The sequence below is a fragment of the Macadamia integrifolia genome, unplaced genomic scaffold (assembly GCF_013358625.1).
Source record: "Macadamia integrifolia cultivar HAES 741 unplaced genomic scaffold, SCU_Mint_v3 scaffold1558, whole genome shotgun sequence".
NCBI lineage: Eukaryota > Viridiplantae > Streptophyta > Magnoliopsida > Proteales > Proteaceae > Macadamia > Macadamia integrifolia.
The window spans coordinates 127,266-146,343 of record NW_024868259.1 but is presented as its reverse complement, the minus strand read 5'-3'; the positions used below and the strand labels follow the sequence as shown (position 1 = coordinate 146,343).

The 19,078-nt window shown below is 38.6% G+C and overlaps 1 non-coding gene across 1 annotated transcript; it reads right to left on the bottom strand.

Annotated features, from left to right (window-relative positions):
• Positions 1–18,386: 18,386 nt before the first annotated feature.
• Positions 18,387–18,493, bottom strand: LOC122064214. The gene has a single exon (XR_006135619.1). It is a non-coding gene; the product is annotated as a small nucleolar RNA R71 (small nucleolar RNA).
• Between the last annotated feature and the right edge of the window lie 585 nt (positions 18,494–19,078).

Below are 19,078 nucleotides of genomic sequence, written 5' to 3'. Positions count from 1 at the left end.
AATTATTTTTCTCGTGCCTAAGAGGTGTTTACTGTTGCATGTAAATTTTATGTAATCGTGGTGTTTCAGTAGTTGATTTCTACTGATAGGAATGACTACACAACAGACGCTCGTTGTGTAGAGTGTATTTGTTACTAGGAGTGACAATTAATCTAGTTTATGAACCTCGAAAGACTGAACGTCTAAATGTGCGAGATGTTGGATTATGATTGGTCAAAATCCGATGCCTTGATAATATTATATTTAAATTATTATTTGAAAGGAGTTTCAAATAATATGATCAATCACTGGTCCAGACACTCCCGGTTTAACTAATAGTGCACTTACTTTATGAAGGTTAATTTTATTCCATAATTGTGAGCTTGCATCGTGGATGTTACTGGTGTGGTGGTAAAAAGTGTAATGTGATTTTCTACCTTGGGGGATTTTCAGATTCCACCATTTATAGTGTCATCGTATTGCATAATTAAGGACAACTTCATAGTTACCTTTAGCATCACAATTTTTGGCTCGATCTTTTCAGTCTATTTAAAATCTTTAAATTAATCTAATCCAGAAAAATATGGGACACAATACAATCTTTGAATTAAGCTTCACAGTAAAATAATCTTCTTCTTCCTCAAGGACTAAGGTGATTTTAGATTTTAAAAGGAATCTCTAGATGAAGTTCGAGTAATTATGTTGCATTCTTTTGGAGGGACGTGCCACTTGTGCATTTTAGCTAACTCTAATCTCTGTTCTTCTATTCTATGACTATAAGTTCATCGAAATTTTAAGGTTATAAATTTTTGTAACGGTATTGTATCGATTGTGCTTCCGCCACTGCTCACACTCATGAGGTCGATGGGAAACATTTGGATTCTCATTCCTCCCAAATTTCTGTAGACCATTGGTATTGGCTTCCAGCCCAAGATGTACAAATGACAGGCCTTTGGGCTAACATTAAGGTGACAATCAAGCTGCACCCAAGCTAGTGTTCTTTATATCTCTATGTACATATTTTTGTACTTACCTAAATTTCTTCTTGAGCTACTTAAACCAACTTATGCAGAGAAATTTGTGCCAAGAAACTTAATACATCACAACCTTTGACAAATGCGAGTTATTAAATTACAATATCATGTTCTAAAGGAAGTCAAAAAGAATTTTCCAGTGGGTAATCAGCTAACCAACATTCTTGTACGTAGAAGGCCATAGTTGTGTAAAACAAGATATACTAACCTAATTCTTTCTAAAATTAGAGTAGATGTAATCACAACAGATAACCCAATAGATTTAGAACCTACTTCAGTTAAAAAAATGATTGAGCAGCCAACTGATCAACTAAAAGTAGCAGTTATTGGAGATACTAATTAACCTACCTAATATAAATTATTGGAAAAGCTGGATATCTTGCCGGTACTTTCAAGAAAGCCAACATTATATCTAACCTTCTCCCATAAACTATACATTCTTCTTTAGAGGTGAATTGATAATATGGACCACTCCTGGCTAAGCTTCTGGTCCAACCATAACTCCCATCCCCCAACTCACCAAATACAATAGTTCTTGTTCCATTACTAACCAGATTGTAAACCCTAGTATTTATTATTAACATTTGAGTTTTGATTTCTGTCTGAGAGCATAGCATACGTTAGTCTTCTCTTTGTCTACTTCTCTACTTTCACAGTAAGGGGAAGATATGTCATTACATAAGAGATGAGAGAAATAGACAAGGAGGCGCTACTATACGCTGTGCTCCAAGACAAAGAATTTTATCTCTTATTATTATTATTATTATTATTATTATTATTTAAAATTTGACAAACATGGAGAATCTAGGTTCAAAATCATGCTTGCAACGATCATTTAATTGTATAAAGCTCTATTTTCTATATGGTTAGGCTGTTTTTTGCCTTCAATGGCTTAGTTAGGGAAAAAATAATCACGAACACTAGGATAGCCTAGTGGCGGTAGCTTCGGCTTGTAGAAATTCGATTCTCCATCTGTGTATCTGCGATTTAAGTGGAGATCATGGCGGTGGGTTGCTATGCTAGTCTCCCCGAGGATTTGTCGAGGTGCGCGTAAGGTGGATTTAAGTGGAGATCATGGCAGTGATCCACTGAAATTAGCTGTTTCAATTTAGCCTAGCAATTTTTTTTCAAGCGGTAGACATTGTGGGTCCATATGATAGGACCTTAGTCAAATTTCAACTCCAAAAAAAAAAAAGTGGTTACAAAAAATATAAATTTTAGCAAAGCTACAAGAATGCCATTTATATAATGAATTTTTTTGTAATTTTTATCATTTTGGATCAGGCTTGGTGTGGGTTGTTAACATGCCTACAACCAATAGTTCCTGGTAGGGGTGAAATAGGGCTGGGTTGGATCAGGTTTCTTGAAATCCCAACCTAACCTTAGGTCTTAAAATCAAACCCAGGCCCAATCCAACCCTACCGGGTTCAAGTTCAGGCCCAACCCTGTCGGGTTCATATCAACCCAACTTGGCCCAAATTGACCTTGTCAAGGGAGGGTTGAGTCAGGTTGGGCTAGGTTGGGTTTACCTTGACTTCTGCAATGTTTGGATTAATATTGATTGACATGTTTTTGCGATTCATATCCTATACGTACATTAAAAAAATTATAGAAAAATGAAATACCAATAGGAGCCCTAAATTCTAATATAAAAATTCAGGGTTAAATTTTGGGCCAGATTGGGTCGGGCTGAGATCTCAATCCGAGCCTAACACAACCCTAGGTGAAGGTTGGGGTTTTTCAACCCTAACCTGCCCTCAAGTTCAAAAACCTGGCCCAAGCCCTGTTCGAGCTCAGGACGAGTGAGGGTGGATTCGGGTTGGCAGGACCAAACTTTTACCCTTAGTTCCTAAATTCGGATGATCTCTAGGCTGCTGGTTCCTCCCTAGGACCCGTGCGGAGAAGATCCGAGGATGCTGGAAATGATCTAAATCCCTCCAATGGTTCACACAAAAGGATGACAATATTAATTATTGTCTAAATCCCTCCAATTTTTTATTTTATTTTTTGTTTTGGTAAAAGGAAGCATGTCTTTTAGGTATTAGGTAAACATGCGAAGGTGGCACACATGCATCAGGTATTAATTAAGTGCCCAATCTACTTCACAGTGGTTGATAAGTAAAATCTTCAAAGCAAGCTCCAATCAATCTCTCTCTCTCTCTCTCTCTCTCTCTCTCTCCTTTATAGGCCCCGGCAGGGAGTAGGGACCTGCCGCCTCAATTTGGTTCAAATCAGGCCTCAAGGCCCTGCACTATACTTCATCGACCGAACCCTAACACCCATAATACCCATAATGGCAAGACCCTATCTATGCAACCTTTTTTTTTATTTTTTGGTAGACCTATTTATGCAACTTTAAAACTACATGGCATATACTTAGAAAATAAAAAATAAAAACTTAACATGTACTAATGCATTGAGAAAAAATTGTTTTTCTCTAGTCTTAGATTTTATTTTTTGGGAGAAGAATCACTATAACACTAATGAGAGGGTGGAATATCGAATCCTCCAATAAGAGGTATGTTTTAATGAGGAAGGAGAGTATGAGGTCAATGGGTGAGATGTGAAAGAGCATGCAGAAAAATTTGCACATTGATATCATGACAAAATTTTCACTATTTATTTTATTTTATGTTTCTTTAATCATATTTCAGTAGTAAAATTATATCAATATTGAATATGATAGTCTTAATAATATAAACACACATCGCCAAATAGTGACAAAATCTGCAATATGGGAATTCAGTTACAAACATGACAATGTTTTGTATTGGTTAGTGTGGTTTATATTTTCCTCTGTACTACTTTTTTTTTTAATGTTAAGTATTAAGAAGGGGAAAAAAAAATTACTAGAATAGGAAACCACTTTTATCTTATTCTCTTACTTGCATTTCTTTGTTTCCTTCTTTGTTGCATTTTCATATTCTCTTTTCTTTATCGCATCCATGTAGCCGACCCCATTAGTTGGGATAAGGTTATATTTGTTGTTATTGTTATTGTTGTTGTTGTAAGGTAACCACCCACCCTCTTCCGATAGGCCTAATGGAAGGGGGGAGAGATTTCTAAAGCAAACAGAATAGGCCAAGCAAACAAAAAGGCAAAGATGAGAATAAATCTGAATTATACTAAAATAAGTAGTGTGAGCTGCATTCCCTTTGACCAGAGATATAAAGTCATTAGTGAATTATGAAGGTAATAGGACAACTTTCACATTACTTGTTTGGAATAAAGCCATAAAATCCATTGGTTGATTTACTTCTCTCCAAACATGTTTGAACTCACTCTGAATAAGAGTATTCAAGATATGTAATATTCTGCTCTTTAACATCTGTGCCTCCCAAGGATATTTTTTAAATTGCTCTTAATCATATCAATAGATTATGTATTGCTACATAAGTTTCTGGTAATGTGAATTTTGATCAAATGGTTTTTTTTTTTCTTCTAGTTATTAAATGAAATACTTAATTGACTCACCAATAACACACTATTCAATTTTATTTCATTTTTATGTAAATAAGATAGGGAAAAAATTTCCTGCACTATGCGATGAAGGAATCATACAACCATCTATAACTGTCAAAATCTATCATTTATTAACGAATGATCAATAATAGCATATTACCCCACCCCAATGTTTTCATATACCCTTTCAAACATGGATGAAGAAAAATTAAGTCCAATAACATAAGTCAAAAAACCTAAGTTTTTCAACTTTGGTTATTGGCATTTATAGGGGACCCCACCTTAGTATTAAAGTAGGACTCATTGTCCACTTTCACCCAACCACGCTTGGCTTCTCACTCGCATCATTGTACTTTTGCAATTTTGCACCACCTTACATTAATTGTGATTATTTGTAACTCTTGTTCCTTTTAATGCTAATAGTACTAGCATTCCTTAAAATGTGGTAATGAATAACCGTAAGCTTACTGTGAGTCATTAAATCAGATGCAACATTCATCAATTTCGCCTCCTTAATTTTTATAAAGAATGTATACCATGTGTTGAGGAATATATTTTTTCCGTACAAAAACTTGCCATTTCTCTTTTTCTTCTAATGACATGAAGCCATCAAAAGGATTAAAAACCAGCACATGACTCATGCTGAAGGAATGTACTAGTTTACCCCTTCCACCGCCCCCCCTCCCAAAAAAAAAATTGTACTATACGTTTAACTTTTCTTTTTTGGTAAAAGTTTATGATTGTATAGTACTCAGAACATATAGAACCTAAAGATGTTCATAGGGTTGGAATATGAGTCATATCTCCGGAGCTCATTAACCACATTATCAGGCTCATTCTTAGTGTCACTCCTTATGTGGATAAAATAAACATCATCCTTGATCTTTTCATCGACTGGTAGTGTCGTCATTGCTCTTAGCAAGTCATCTATGACTTCCTCTTCACCAAAAAAAAAAAAAAATCGATGACTTCCTCAATAATCTGAACTGACGGATCTCCTCCTAGAGGTGTTGTCGGACAGATTAAGGTTGTTGGATCAGCTTCTGATTCTTCCTTTTCTCATTCACCAACCTGGTTGAAGATGTCACATCAGGAGACCGGGGTAATGTAAGTATGTCATTTAAATTGTATTCATCTATCCATCCTCTCTCTAGACAATAGGAAGGAGGATTTTCTATTGACCCCAAGTCACAAGTAGAATATGATGGGTATGAATTTGGGTAGTATGATGGAGATGGTGAGTATGAAGAGGGATGATATGAGGGAGATGTAATGTGGGAATTTGGATAATGCAATAGAGGTGAAGGGTGATATGAAGGAGATGATGGGTATTGATCTTGGGTGATATTAAGGTGATGGGGAAAGTGAGGGATATGGTGGTTGATATGATGGATAGTGGCTGGGGAAGCGAGCAAGTATGATGAAGTGTGAAATGTGGGGACCTCTAATTGAGGAGTCAATGGACGAGGCAAAGGTGGAGGATTAGGTGGTGGAGATGGAGGGTAAGTGGGGGAATGTCCCATTATTATTACTTCCGATTGTCCTTTATATGCAACTTTGTCTTGAGGGGCCCCTTAGATTCATCTTCGACTATGTGTATCTTGTCTCCCATTTTCTTCTTATAAGTTTTGATGTCATGAGACCCCTTCTGGCCCAAGGTCAGATGAGCTGGGTCGGGTCTGCTTTGGGCATTTCTTCTTCCAAAGCGTACATGTGACTAGTGTATCATCCTCCATGATCATACTTCATGGAACATTTGAAGTGGTTATAACCGTAATACATATACATTACCCTCTACCTGGAGTTTCATTCCATCTTGTAAACCCTTTGAAAGAGACAACTTATATGTTTCAGTATTTCTAGGGGAAGGTGGCATTTCCAAAGAAGCAATATTTTTTCTCCCCATTATTCCATCCTATGGTCATGGAATCTCCATGTGTACATGATGAGAGCAGCTGTATCAAAATCCCGAGAGTCAAAATCCTAAGACTCATCGACTATCACGTTAACCGCCTCATGATCAGGAAGAGAGTTAGTAGTGACATTAGGCTACTGCCTAATCTTTACTTCAATGTTTCCATTATCCACCAAGTCTTGAACAACATACTACATATTGATGCATCGCTCCATTGAGTGCCCCTTCTAATTATGATAAGAGCAAAACTCATACTCCCTATAGCAAGTGGGCAGAAGATTTTTGACAACTCAGAGAGTGATGGTTCCTAGGCTGCCTTCCATTTTCAATTTTTCATACACTTCCATTGATGGCATGCCTAAATCCGTGAATTACCTTTTCAGGCGAGGAGCCCTTTGTGCAAGGGAATATGGTTGTATCACAAATGGTTGAGAGCAGGATGCAGTTGTTTGTGTTGCTGATTGCTGGACTTCATTAACTGTGTTCATTTTTGGCCTTTGCCTCAGATAGCCCTTGCATTCTTCCCTGAGTCATGGGAAACATTCTGGAATTGTGCATCTCTTAACAGCTATTTTTTACGCGAGTGTCTGTGGCTATGACTGCAAATGTTGATAATAGAATACATTGCAGTATGGTTTCGAGAGATTTCTAATCAACTTCTCCACTTCTCTACCTCTGATGGGCAATCTAACATATTTTGCTTCAAGAACTCAGCAAACCCCTCTTTTGGCTGCTTCCATAGGGTTTCCAATTCCCATCACTTCACATCAATTTTTGTATTATATGAGTACTGCTTAGTGAAAGCCCTCACAACTGTTGCCCAATTCTAAGTCTGTATGGGTTCCAATTGTGTCAACTATCTAAAAGTCGATCCGGACAAAGTTAAAATGACAGCTTGACCCAATTGTTCTTCGGTGAGGTGCCATGACTTTGCAATACTCATGAAGACCTTTAAGTGGGCCTTAGTATCTCTTGATCCATTGAGCCTATCAGTTTGCTAGTTGAATTTTTTAGGTATTCTTGCCTCAAAGAAGAAGCTCATGTCATTGGGGTCCATGGCCTACCCTTCTGGACCTTTTCCATTTTGGATTGTGTTCTCCAATATCTCTAGATACTCTCTCATTTTCTTCTTCTCTTCAATCTCTAGGGATTCTACCTGAACATGAGAAACAAATTCCTCCTCTACCTCTTCTACCATGAACCTAGGGGGAGCCCTTGGCATAGTAGATGCCCCTCGAGGGGTTTTTGGCTTAGTCCATTCTTGCTCGCCCATTGTGGGATTGGAATTAGTCTGTGGTTGGTTCTAGATTATGTGTTCACCCATGGTACGAATAGAATCGGTTCTTGGTTTGTTCCGGATCTAATGTATTATCTATGCCATATTTTGTCTGTGTTTTAGTCATTTCAACTTACATTGCTTCCATCTGATGAACCCATGCTGCCTTGGGTGTATCACTACTAGTTGGGACCCTTGGAATTGATTCCATTCTTACCAGGCCTTGAGTGTTAAAAGAAAGATAATTTTAAAGAGAAAGCAGATGAAACTGGACTAAGATCTGTCACCAGTTACCCTGATATGTCAACACGAATGGTGGGAAATCATTTGGATGTGGACTCATGCATGACCCTTAAAATATTCATTTTAGGTTTTCATTTTTTTTTTGTTTCCATTTTTTTTTTTTTACAATAAAAGGAAAATATTCACATGAATATCACGAACCTAGGGGAGCCCTTGGCATAGTAGATGGCCCTCGAGGGGTTCCCAGCCTAGTCCATCCTTACTCGATCATTGTGGTAATGGAATATATTCGTGGTTGGTTCCAGATTATGTGTTCACCAACGGTAGGAATAGAATCAGTCCTTCATTGGTTCCGGATCTAATGTATTATTTGTGCCATATTTTGTTTTGAGTTTAGATATTTCAACTTGCATTGCTTCCATCTGATGAACCCATGCAACCTTTGGGTGTATCACTACTAATTGGGTCCCTTAGAATCGATTCCATTCTTATCGGGCCTTGAGTATCCAAAGGAAGATAAATTTAAAGAGACAAGGGGAATGACACTTGACTAAGATGTGTCACTGGTTACCCTGACATGTCAACATGTGTGATACCCTACTTTCTAAACTTGATCTAATTAATCGCATTGACTTGGTTTGATCATATAGGGGTTGAATCGGAGATAACCAACATAGGTACCATATGGAATATGGTAGCAAGGATGACCTTGAACTCGGATTGGCCTAACATGACCGAGCGGGTGCCAAGTGTAATACGTGCACCCAAGCCTTGCACTTGCACGCACTATGAGGCCATGTACAAAAAGTAAAGGTACACACTAGTATTTGTGGGTGCTAACGTAATATAATATTATGTGGGAGTTTATTCCCATTGAAGTTTGCCTGAGATATACTCACCTAAGATAGCCCACTTGAGATTTAGCCCACCTGAGATATACCCACCTAAGATATACCCACCTGAGATAGCCCACTTGAGATTTAGAAGATATTTTGGGGGGCACAGGTATAAAAGAGGAGACATTAATTGTCTTTTCCCTCATTAACGTAAGTTGGTCGGTGGGAGAGAGAAGAGAGAGAAAGAAGAAGAAAGGAAAAGAGGAAGAAGAAGAAAGAAGAAGGGAAAATCAACTATAGAGCTTCATCGGAGCTGGGTCTTAGTATTTTGAGCCTAGATTAATGATTAGCGTGCTGAGATCTTCGATTTGAGGTAGGTATTGTACACATTCCAAAGACTCTTAGGAAAACCCCTTTCATAAACCCTCTTTTTTATTTTTGGGAAAGAACCCACTTGGATCTTACTAATCCTACTTGGATAATTAAATCTAAGGTCTAATGGAAGGTGTGTATAATGATTTTGAATGATTTGGAAGGAGTGTTGGTGAAGATTTAGATTATTTGGAGGTTCTTAAGCAAAAGAAGTGAAATTTGGGGTTTCATTGGTGTTCTTGAGAAAGAGGTAAGAATCTTCTTTTTCTTTTAATTTGATCTTAGATCTAGGTTGAGGGTACATGATTGGACCTTAGATAATTGATTTGAGTCATTAGATCGTCCCCAATCTAGTTCCCTAAGCCGGAGGAAAGTTGAGAATGATGTTGGAAAAATTTCGTTTAAAGACTGGAGGGGTATTTTTACCCCATCGGTCTTCTGGTTTTAGCCCACCTAAGTTCCCAGAACTTAGTTTCTAGGGTCTGGTGTAACCAGCGGGCTGAAACCGATGGACTACACATAGCCTAGCTATCTTCTGGTTTTAGCTCACCTAAGTTCCCAAAATTCAGTTTCTAGGCTCTAGTGTAACCGACGGGCTAAAGACGATGGGCTATTTTAGCCCACCTGAGTTCCTAGAACTTAGTTTCTAGGCTCTGGTGTAACTGGCGGACTGAAACTGACGGGTAACCCCCATTTATGATTCTAAACTCAATTTTAGTATTCAAACATGATGATTTTGACCCCAACATAGTGAAATGATAAACCATTATGTTTATGATAGGTTACACTCAATATATGCATACCCACACATCAAATATTTTTCGTATAGGGTACAAACACCGTGTATATATATAGGTAAGTAGGGAGTGGACTCTGATTTAATTTCAAAATATTATGCATCATTAAACATATGTTAGTCTAGCCATGTCATCATGTCACTTGTGTGTAGAATAGACATCACATATGTCATATCAGGCATTTGAATGTGCATTTACATAATATGCTCTGCTTTGTTTTATGATTGAATATTCATTATGTTTTGATGTATGTGATGGAGGAACCTCATTTGGACATGATATGCATGCTAGATTTTAGATGCCATAGTCAGCTTGGAAACGAGTGCATGGTGGCTCGTGGCATGGGACATGGCACCATTGTGTAATCATACTATGCTCATGTAGAGGCATGTGGCTAAGATGTGATTTACCCTTGTGTTACGATCCTTCCCAATAGGGGTTTACGTGTTGGGGGATCATTGGGGGGAAGCATCGGGTTGCGGTTGTCGAATTCCTGTAGCGGTTAGAAGTACGCACATTTGATCACTAGGATAGTCGGTAACCCCGGTGGTATATTCAGAGGGCCGATCGAACTATTTTTATTTCAAGTGGAGTCACCCATTTACTTTCAATCATTTAAATTTGTTGGGAGTCGACTTACATTTTAAATTTCGGTACCAACGGTGGGCCTTCTCCGATAACCCTATAAGAGTATCGTGGGATGGGGTTCACGGCTCGTACCCAAGGCATACACACACTATGGTTGTGAGTAGTACATAACCTATGACCTAGTAATGTTGTTAAGCTAATAGGGTTAAAATGAATTGCATATAGGCACATTTGTGTTGTGACTGTTTGTGTGGTGTTCTTTGTGTGGTCTTCCTTTTCATTTACTGGGCTAGTGAGCTCATCCCATGTGTACAAATCTTTTTAGGTGATTTTACAGGTTACCTGCCTGGTGATCAGGAACTGGGCCCCACTGTGGAGTTTCCATCTGAGGACTGGTGGGTCCTAACGAGTTCGAGCACGGTGCCGATTGTACGTGCGAGGATTGTGCTACATGGTAGCTGTGACTACTAAGTGATTCTTTCAGATTCTTTTTTTGAACTCCCTTTTGTAACTTGATACTTAAATTATTATATTTTTGTATATATATCATGCCTTCGGGTTCAAATGTATGTAACTTTTATAACTCAATTTGGGTATCAAGTATTTGGAAAACAATTATAGGTATTACTATAAACAGGTCTTATCTTAGTATTGTAGATGTGTATTATATTGCAGTTACTACAATGTTGATCTTGACAGGTTTATGAGTTAACCGGTGTTAACTCGGTCATTGGCTCGGCTTTGTATGAGTGGGGTGTGATAAGGGTGGTATCAGAGCGCAATGCTCTACCTACCTACAGCATACTGCTTAGACCCCATAGAAACTATAATAGGTCTGGGGTGGATGAAGAAAATCGTTATGAAAAGTTAAAAAACCTTAAATTAAATGTAAAAATTTGTAACCCTTGCATTCACAGCATGTATGTATTGATAGTATAAATTATGGTTAACTAAAAGCGAAATTGTCATTATTGAATGTACTTGTTAGTGGAAATTTTAACAAAATTTCAACAGCATAACGGCGTAATATGAGAAAACCAAATATTTTCAAACATAAAACCTGATAGACAACAAGAATAGTAAGATAATAACATATAGTGGCTGTGTCGGCGACCATCAGACCACGCAGTTTAATATAACCAAACCATTCAGGAATTTACAATTACTATCAAGATCACAATTCAAACTTTAAGTACACCAATGAAATAAATTACAAAATGAATGACAGATACTATCATTTCTTAAAGCTGTACTAGTTCAATCACGTAAGTAAAACAGGAAAGTCAACTATGAAACCGAAAATAGTTAAGACTATCAAATAGAGCAAAAAAAAAAAAAAAAAAGAGACAAGTAGAATGATAAGTAAAAGGTCAGAAGAGGATAATAGGCCACCAGCCCAAAACACTAGTTGGAGTCATTACTGGAGATATCAAAAGGCTCTAGAAGAGTGGTATATATCCCAGGTGAGTCGTTGAAACCTGGACTCTATCTCTCCAAACTGCCTCCACATCTAGAGCTCTCTACTGGCGTTCTCCTCTACCCTCCTGAGAAGCTCCTGCTCCCTGGCTGCACTATCTCCTAGCTGACCTCTAAGCTCAGCCTGACTCTCTCTCAGGGACCTCAACTCTGAAAGGATATCCTGTAGGATAGGTGCCTCTCCAATAGGTGGCGGAGCCAAAGTCTACGTGCCAAAAGCACTAGGGATGTCCGAGCCACTAGCTCTGGCTGATCTGGAACCACCAGATCTATAGACAGTGGGATCTGTCGCCCTAGTATCCAAAGGCACCTCCTCCAAAACCTCCTCCTCTCTGATCTCCTCACGATCAGTTACCCCCTGGAAACCCTCCTCCTGGTACGAGAAATGACTCCTGTCATCTCTGGTATGTTCAATTTCATCCATGGGCACACCCTCCTCCTGCTCCACATCCTCCTCCTGTTCTTCAGCTAATTGAGGCTCTACCATCAAGGCACGCAAGTTCATCTGCCTTAAATTCCTTGCAGAGAACTTGTCCCTTGGGACCGATCCCTCATCCTCATAAATGTCGATTGTGAAATGCTCGAAGACTCAAATAAGAGATCTGCCATAGGGTAGGCTAGCATCCTCCGAATGTAAGGCATGGTGATGTATAGACCTCAGCATGAAGTAGGGGAGGCATAGTCTAGGTACATTGCCCTCAAGGGCAAATAGAAGACAAGCAGCTAGGTAGGTGGGTATGAAACCTACCTAATTCCGGTGACCACTCCTAGGAGCTAGGTTGAACTGCACTAACCTAGAAAATACCCTACCCTCAAGGGAAAAATCCAACTCAAATGTAGACCTCACCGGTGAGCCACTAATCACTTCATAGATGTGCTCCTACATGTCCCGCCTCATCAGTGGGCCTATGCTTCTGGTCCTGGGAGGACTGCAGTAGTGAATACCCTCTAAAGAGATCCCTAAAATCTCCGCTAACCAGTCCACAGTAAGGATGATCTCTACACCCTTCACCATACTGATTATAGCGAACTCCCCCTCCTCCTCTATGGCCTCTAGGTTGCAGTAGAACCTCCTCACCAAATCCTTGTAGCATGACTGGTCAATGTTAAGGATGGACTCCCAACCAAGGGCAGAAAACCTCTCCAAGAGGTGAATGCAGGAAAAGTGCTCCACAATCACCTACTTTTCCAATATCACCAGTAGTGAACGGAAAGTGCTCCAAAATGATGTAGCTCTCGCACTATGGAAGACCATCTCATCATAGTCGGACAAGTCCTCCCATTCCTTAGATGGTGATGGGGCCGAAAAACTAGACCCCACCTCTCTCTTCCTAGCCTTGGAAGTTTTTCTCTTCCTTGATGGCTTTACGGATTCCTTGCCTCTTCTTGGTGGCATCTTGAAATTTGCAAAGAAGAGAGATAAGCACATGAAGTAAAATAAGAAGTCAAAGTATAAGGAGTATCAAATTTAGATGGATAGTAGAAATGGAATCAAAGAGATGAATAGAATGAGCTATAACAGCATATGGCAGAAATTTTTAGGAAATGTGATCTAAGCTGGTATTTTACAAATCATTAAACCTGCATACCTATACCGGCTAAGTGAAAATACATGGATATGAAGGATTATGGTGATGGAAATCACCAAGTAAACATAGGAGATGCAAAGTGATGAATGAGATAATGCATGTGTTGATTGAGGTATACAATGACCCAAGTGAGATGTGGTCTTAATGCGTGAACAGTCCAAGAATGTATACAATAAATAGATCCTTTCAAGAGAACACAAGATACCATACTAGATTAAATAAGAGATAGCATATCCCTATTTGGGTTTAGAATAAGAAACTGAAGGATTCCAAATAAGTATACCAATCAAGTAGAGAAATTAAAATTTGGGAACCTAGTCAAATGGAAGGTTTACATTCAAAGGAAACAACTAATGATGATTCTAATATGCTTGAAGATTTATGATTCAAATGTAAACAAAGAATTCAAGATATGGCCAGGTATAAATTTTCCTAATGTTGTTGCCCTCTCCGTTTGGGAAAATTATATAAGGATTTTAGGGCTATCATACCATTCAAATTTGGGGCAAATGGCAAAGGAATGGTTATTGAACACAAGAGAAGCCTAATATTGCAATGAAAACAAGAAAAACTCATAATGTGGATGCTAAATTGACATAGATAAGAGAAAGGCACAATAAAATCCCCAAAATCGTTGTTTAGGGCATAAAAAGGAAGAAAATCTCTTTAATGTTCCATTTCATGGATCAAACTGCTTGGAAACCTAAATCTAAGCTTTACATTAGCATATGAATCATTTTCCATAGAGAAAATCAAGGGAAAAACTAAAGCCCCAACCACATTTGCGATTTTTTCATTCAAAATAAAGAAAACCCAAAAATTTTGAGAAATGAAGGGTTTATGACCTTACCTTGAAGATGGGGTAATAGAGAATGCAAACTCGAACGGATCGTTGAGTCGATTCGGTGAGTCAAGTCATAAGGAATGACCCAAGGATCACCCAAACTCGCCTGAGTTCAAATGAGAGGGAAATGAGAGAAAATGTGTAGAAAAAATAGGGTTTAAAACCCCTTTAATCGCAGCCTTAGGTAACTCCGGCGGGGTTCAGCCAGCTAAGCCCGCTAGTCTTTAGCCCGCTGGTTTTGGCAGTAAGGGGCCGATTCCACCGGTGGGTCTTACATGGCCTGCATTGGTGGGTTTAAAGGTCATTTTTGAAAAACCATGAGTTTATATGGGAGATTTGGGCCGACACGTATAGTGAAATACAAATTTAGAGTTTGAATTATTATGTGCACGTTTCTTCGATTGTTTTGGGATGAAAGTGCACAAAGTTGTGAGCTAAGCATCAAAAAATTGTGTAATGAGTTGCAATACTAACATATACGAAGTTTTAATACAAATCAGGTACACTAGCGATGGTACGCACTAGATCCAAGGGTGTCGCTCGGGGTGCACCTCGAGGTACTTGTCCCGTTGGTAGGCCACCAATCAATAGGAGGCCTCAACCAACGAGGCAAGCATCTAACCCACAACCTCAAGAGACAATTGATCAGAATGTGGCTCATGAGGATCTACCTATGGCTATACTTCCTAATCCTCCACCAGTACTTACCCCTGGTGATGTTGAGAATTTGATTCAACAATCGAATCAGAATCTCCATCAGTAGATTCTCCAGCAACAACAGACATTTATGACTGCTATGCAATAATAGTGGTATGCTGCACTACCAGGTCATCCTCCTCGGGTAGATATTCCACAAGGTCCAATTGGAGGGCCTGGTGTTGGGGCATAGGTTGGAGGTACACCAACTAGCATCAACCCTCAGAACCAAGTTGGAGGTACACCACCTGGCATCAACTCTCAGAACCAAGTTGGAGGGCCTGGTCTTGGGGAATAGTAGAAATACAAGCTATATCAGATTAAGGTATCACATGATGGTTTTTGTATGCTCATCTTCTGAGGGACATGCTGGTGGAGGGTCAAAGCAACTTCCTGAAGAATTAGGGTGTACTAGTGAAGGGGTTGGGGGACTTCAATGGCAAGAAGGGCACTCCAATGAGAAGGCAAAGCGAGACATGGTGGTTATTACTGATGGCTCTGGCATAAGGAGCATGCTCTTTGGAGATTGATGAACACATTTATGTGTGAAATCTTAGGTTGTAAAGCATGCATTTTTACATACTTAGAATGAAGCTACCTTGGGTTTTTCTTTCTTTTTGCAGGTTTTGTATTTAAAAGGGTTGAGGGTCTATCAGCCACCATATCTCCAATTTCACATGTAAAGAGGTCCCATTTTTTTTTATGGTCACGACAAGGATGAAATTCTGAGCAAGATGGACGTGTCACAGTAAAAGTACACATTCATTTTGGCACCCGTCTACGTAATTGTTCTTTTCGGGCTAGAAAAAGAATAATGTACCAGACCATAACAGAACCAAGATGCAAGCCCAGACCTTTTGCAATTGTCCCATGGGTATAAGAGACATTTCAAAGGCCAAAAAAGATGGAGGGACCCCCCTTGGGTGTTGAAGATACTCTCTCTCCTCCACCTTGGGCGTTAACTATCTCTCCTACTTTGTGGATATTTGTTGAAGATCTCCTCCTCTCTTTCCACTTGCTTAAAGGTCAAAGGCATGGATGGAACTTCCACATAAAATAGAAGATTGTCCAAATCATTCAAGCAAGAATAGAAAATCGTCCAAGAGGGGCTATGCAAGTTTGAAGAAGAAAAGAAAAGAAAAAGAAAGAGACAAAATCATTTCCTATTTTATCTCTCTATCTCTCCCAATCCCAACTAAATTGGAAACCCAAAAATCCAAATCGTTCTCTTTCCTTTTCCCCCCTACTTTCCCTTCTACCCTCCACCTCATCACAATCGATCCCAAAAATATCCACCTTGGGCGTTCTCTTCTCTCCCCTATTCCCTATAAAAGAGAATCATCCAAAGCCAAGGAGGATGTTCACTTCTCTAATTTAGCCGTGCAATCTCTCTCTCTCTCTCTCTCTCTCTCTCTCTCTCCTCCCTAGTTCTTCTTCTTTGTTTTTGCTTCAAGCACTTTTGTAATTAGTTTTATTTGATTAATGCAAGTCTTTTATTTTTATTGTTTATGCTATTCAAATTATAATTTTAATTTTCTAGTTCAAGGCTTAGATCTAGGTGACAAGAACCAAGCTTTGGTGCATCTTTTTTCAAGTGCAGTTTCTCTTCAAGATTTGTTTTCTCTAGGCCTAGCAATTTCAGATATGATTTATTCCAGATCTGGTTTTTAGGGCTAGTAGTATTTCAAATCAACCAAGTTTTAATTCAAGAATTGAAGTTTGTGCAGGTAGGCTTCTACAGTAGTCTTCTCATCCCCTCTTCTTGCTATCCATCATTCTTAATTTAGGATTTTAATTTTCACTTTTACTTTATTGGCTTCCCTTTCCCCCTAGGTTCTTAGCTAGATGATGTTTTGGCTTTGCCTCTCTCTAGCCATGGAACCAACTTTTTACTTTTATTATTTATATTGCATCCCTTTCCCTAAAGCTAAGTAGAAAAGCCCTTGTAAGAGTTAGTCTCTGGTTAAGTAGAGAAGCTCGTACTATTTACGGTGCATCCCTCAGGCTAAGTAGAGAAACCTACTTGTGTGCCTCTCTCTAGCTCTATTCTCTTTCTTTGCACTTTTATTTATTTTATTTTATTTCAGCCTTTTTTCTTTTACTTTTTCTCTATTGTTTTTTATTTATTTGCTTTGAGTATTTAAATTCCTAGATGATGAATGGTTAGGGTTAGATGTGAATGGTTAGATTTCTAATATCCATTTTAATTCCAATTTTCCTAATTGTGTTGGTTAGGACATTATTTTGGATGCATTTGTTTTAGGGCAGTAGTTAGAAGTAGATCACAATCATCAATTTATACACTTTCACGTTACTAGAAGAAGCCGGAAATAAAGTGGCTGCCTCCTTGTGTTCAACCCGTAACTACCATGATCCATACGCTTGTGATTATTTTTTAATTTTAAACAAGTTTTTGGCACCATTGCTGGGGAGACAGTTTCATGTTATTTTTCGTTTTCCTTTGTTAAATCGGAGTTCTTTTTTTTTTTTCATTATTTATTGAATTCCTGCGAAGAACAACTTGCAATATTAGTTGAATCGGCGGAGATCGTCAAGCCTCACAGTACGGTAAATACAGGTTTTGCCCTGTAGCAGTACCTCAGGAATTGAGCAACCGTGGATCCCTGTCGGTAAGCTCACAAAAAAATCATAAAATAATAATAATAATAATAATAATAATAATAATAATATTCTCCATTCTTTTGTGCTTGTGGTAGTCTTATTCTAGTTGTGGGTAGTGTTCTGTTGCATGAGTGCTGGGTGGGTACGTAATACTATGAATCGGTTAGGAAGAAGAAATCGAACAAGTAGGGACCTTATATGTATACTCTCATTGATATCTTTCAATATGAGAGACCAAGATACCCTTCTAGAACAGACCAACCTAGACCAACAACAAAACCCTCCACCATAAGCCCCTCCTCCTACTCTGGAAGATAGGTTCTACCCTACTAGTACAACCCAAACTTCCTACATAGTTCTACTATGAGCCCAGGGTAATAATTATGAGCTTAAATCTTAGTTCATCACTATGTTGCCCCATTTCTATTGGCTAACCTCTGAGGATGCATACCTATTCCTAGGGAGTTTGAAGAGGTATGTGTTCCAATTAAGATCCAATAACTTTCTGCTGATGCTATTAAGCTTAGGTTCATCACATTTGTATTGAAAGACCAAGCTAAGAAGTGGTTATATGAGTTACCCACAAATTCAATAATTATATGGGAACAATTCATAGTTATCTTCCTCAAGAAGCTTTTTCTAACTCACAAGACCAATAAGCTTATAAGTGATATCCTCCAATTTAGTCAAAATCCTAGTGAGTCCTTTTCTAAACTTATGGAAAGATTCAAAGATCTATTCCATGAATGTCCTCACCATGGCCTAGACTTATGACATTTATGCCAAATAATTTATGAGGGTATTGATTACAGTTGTTAGAGTCTATGTGCCCTGGGGGATTCACATCCTTTATAGATGAAGGAGAGGTATGGGAACTCTTACTTGACTTCGTTGACAAAACCCATGAATGGGAATCAACCCAAGAAAGTGAAAGAACTATAGGAGAAAAAGGATATTTTGTGGATGGGTTAGTAGCCAAGGAAGCCCACTTGGATAGCCTAATAAAAAAGATTGAGGCTATTGTTCCTAAAGAGCCATCATCAGTCATTTTAGTTAAGATGTACAGTTGGTGCCAGTCCCCTGGACATGTTATAGAAGAATGCCCCAACACTTCTGGGGGCACTTCCAATGAAAGTGTTAATGAATTATATCAGAATAATCCATACAGTAACACTTATAATCCAGGGTGGAGAAATTATCAAAATTACTCTTAGAATTAGGAACCAGAGGAATTAAGCAGGGCCTTCTAATTTTCATAATCAAGATCAACCTAGACCCATAAGGTCTCCCTTTGCACAATAGCTTTTTTCCCCAAGTACTTTTTCTAGGCCAAATGTAGGACCTCAGGC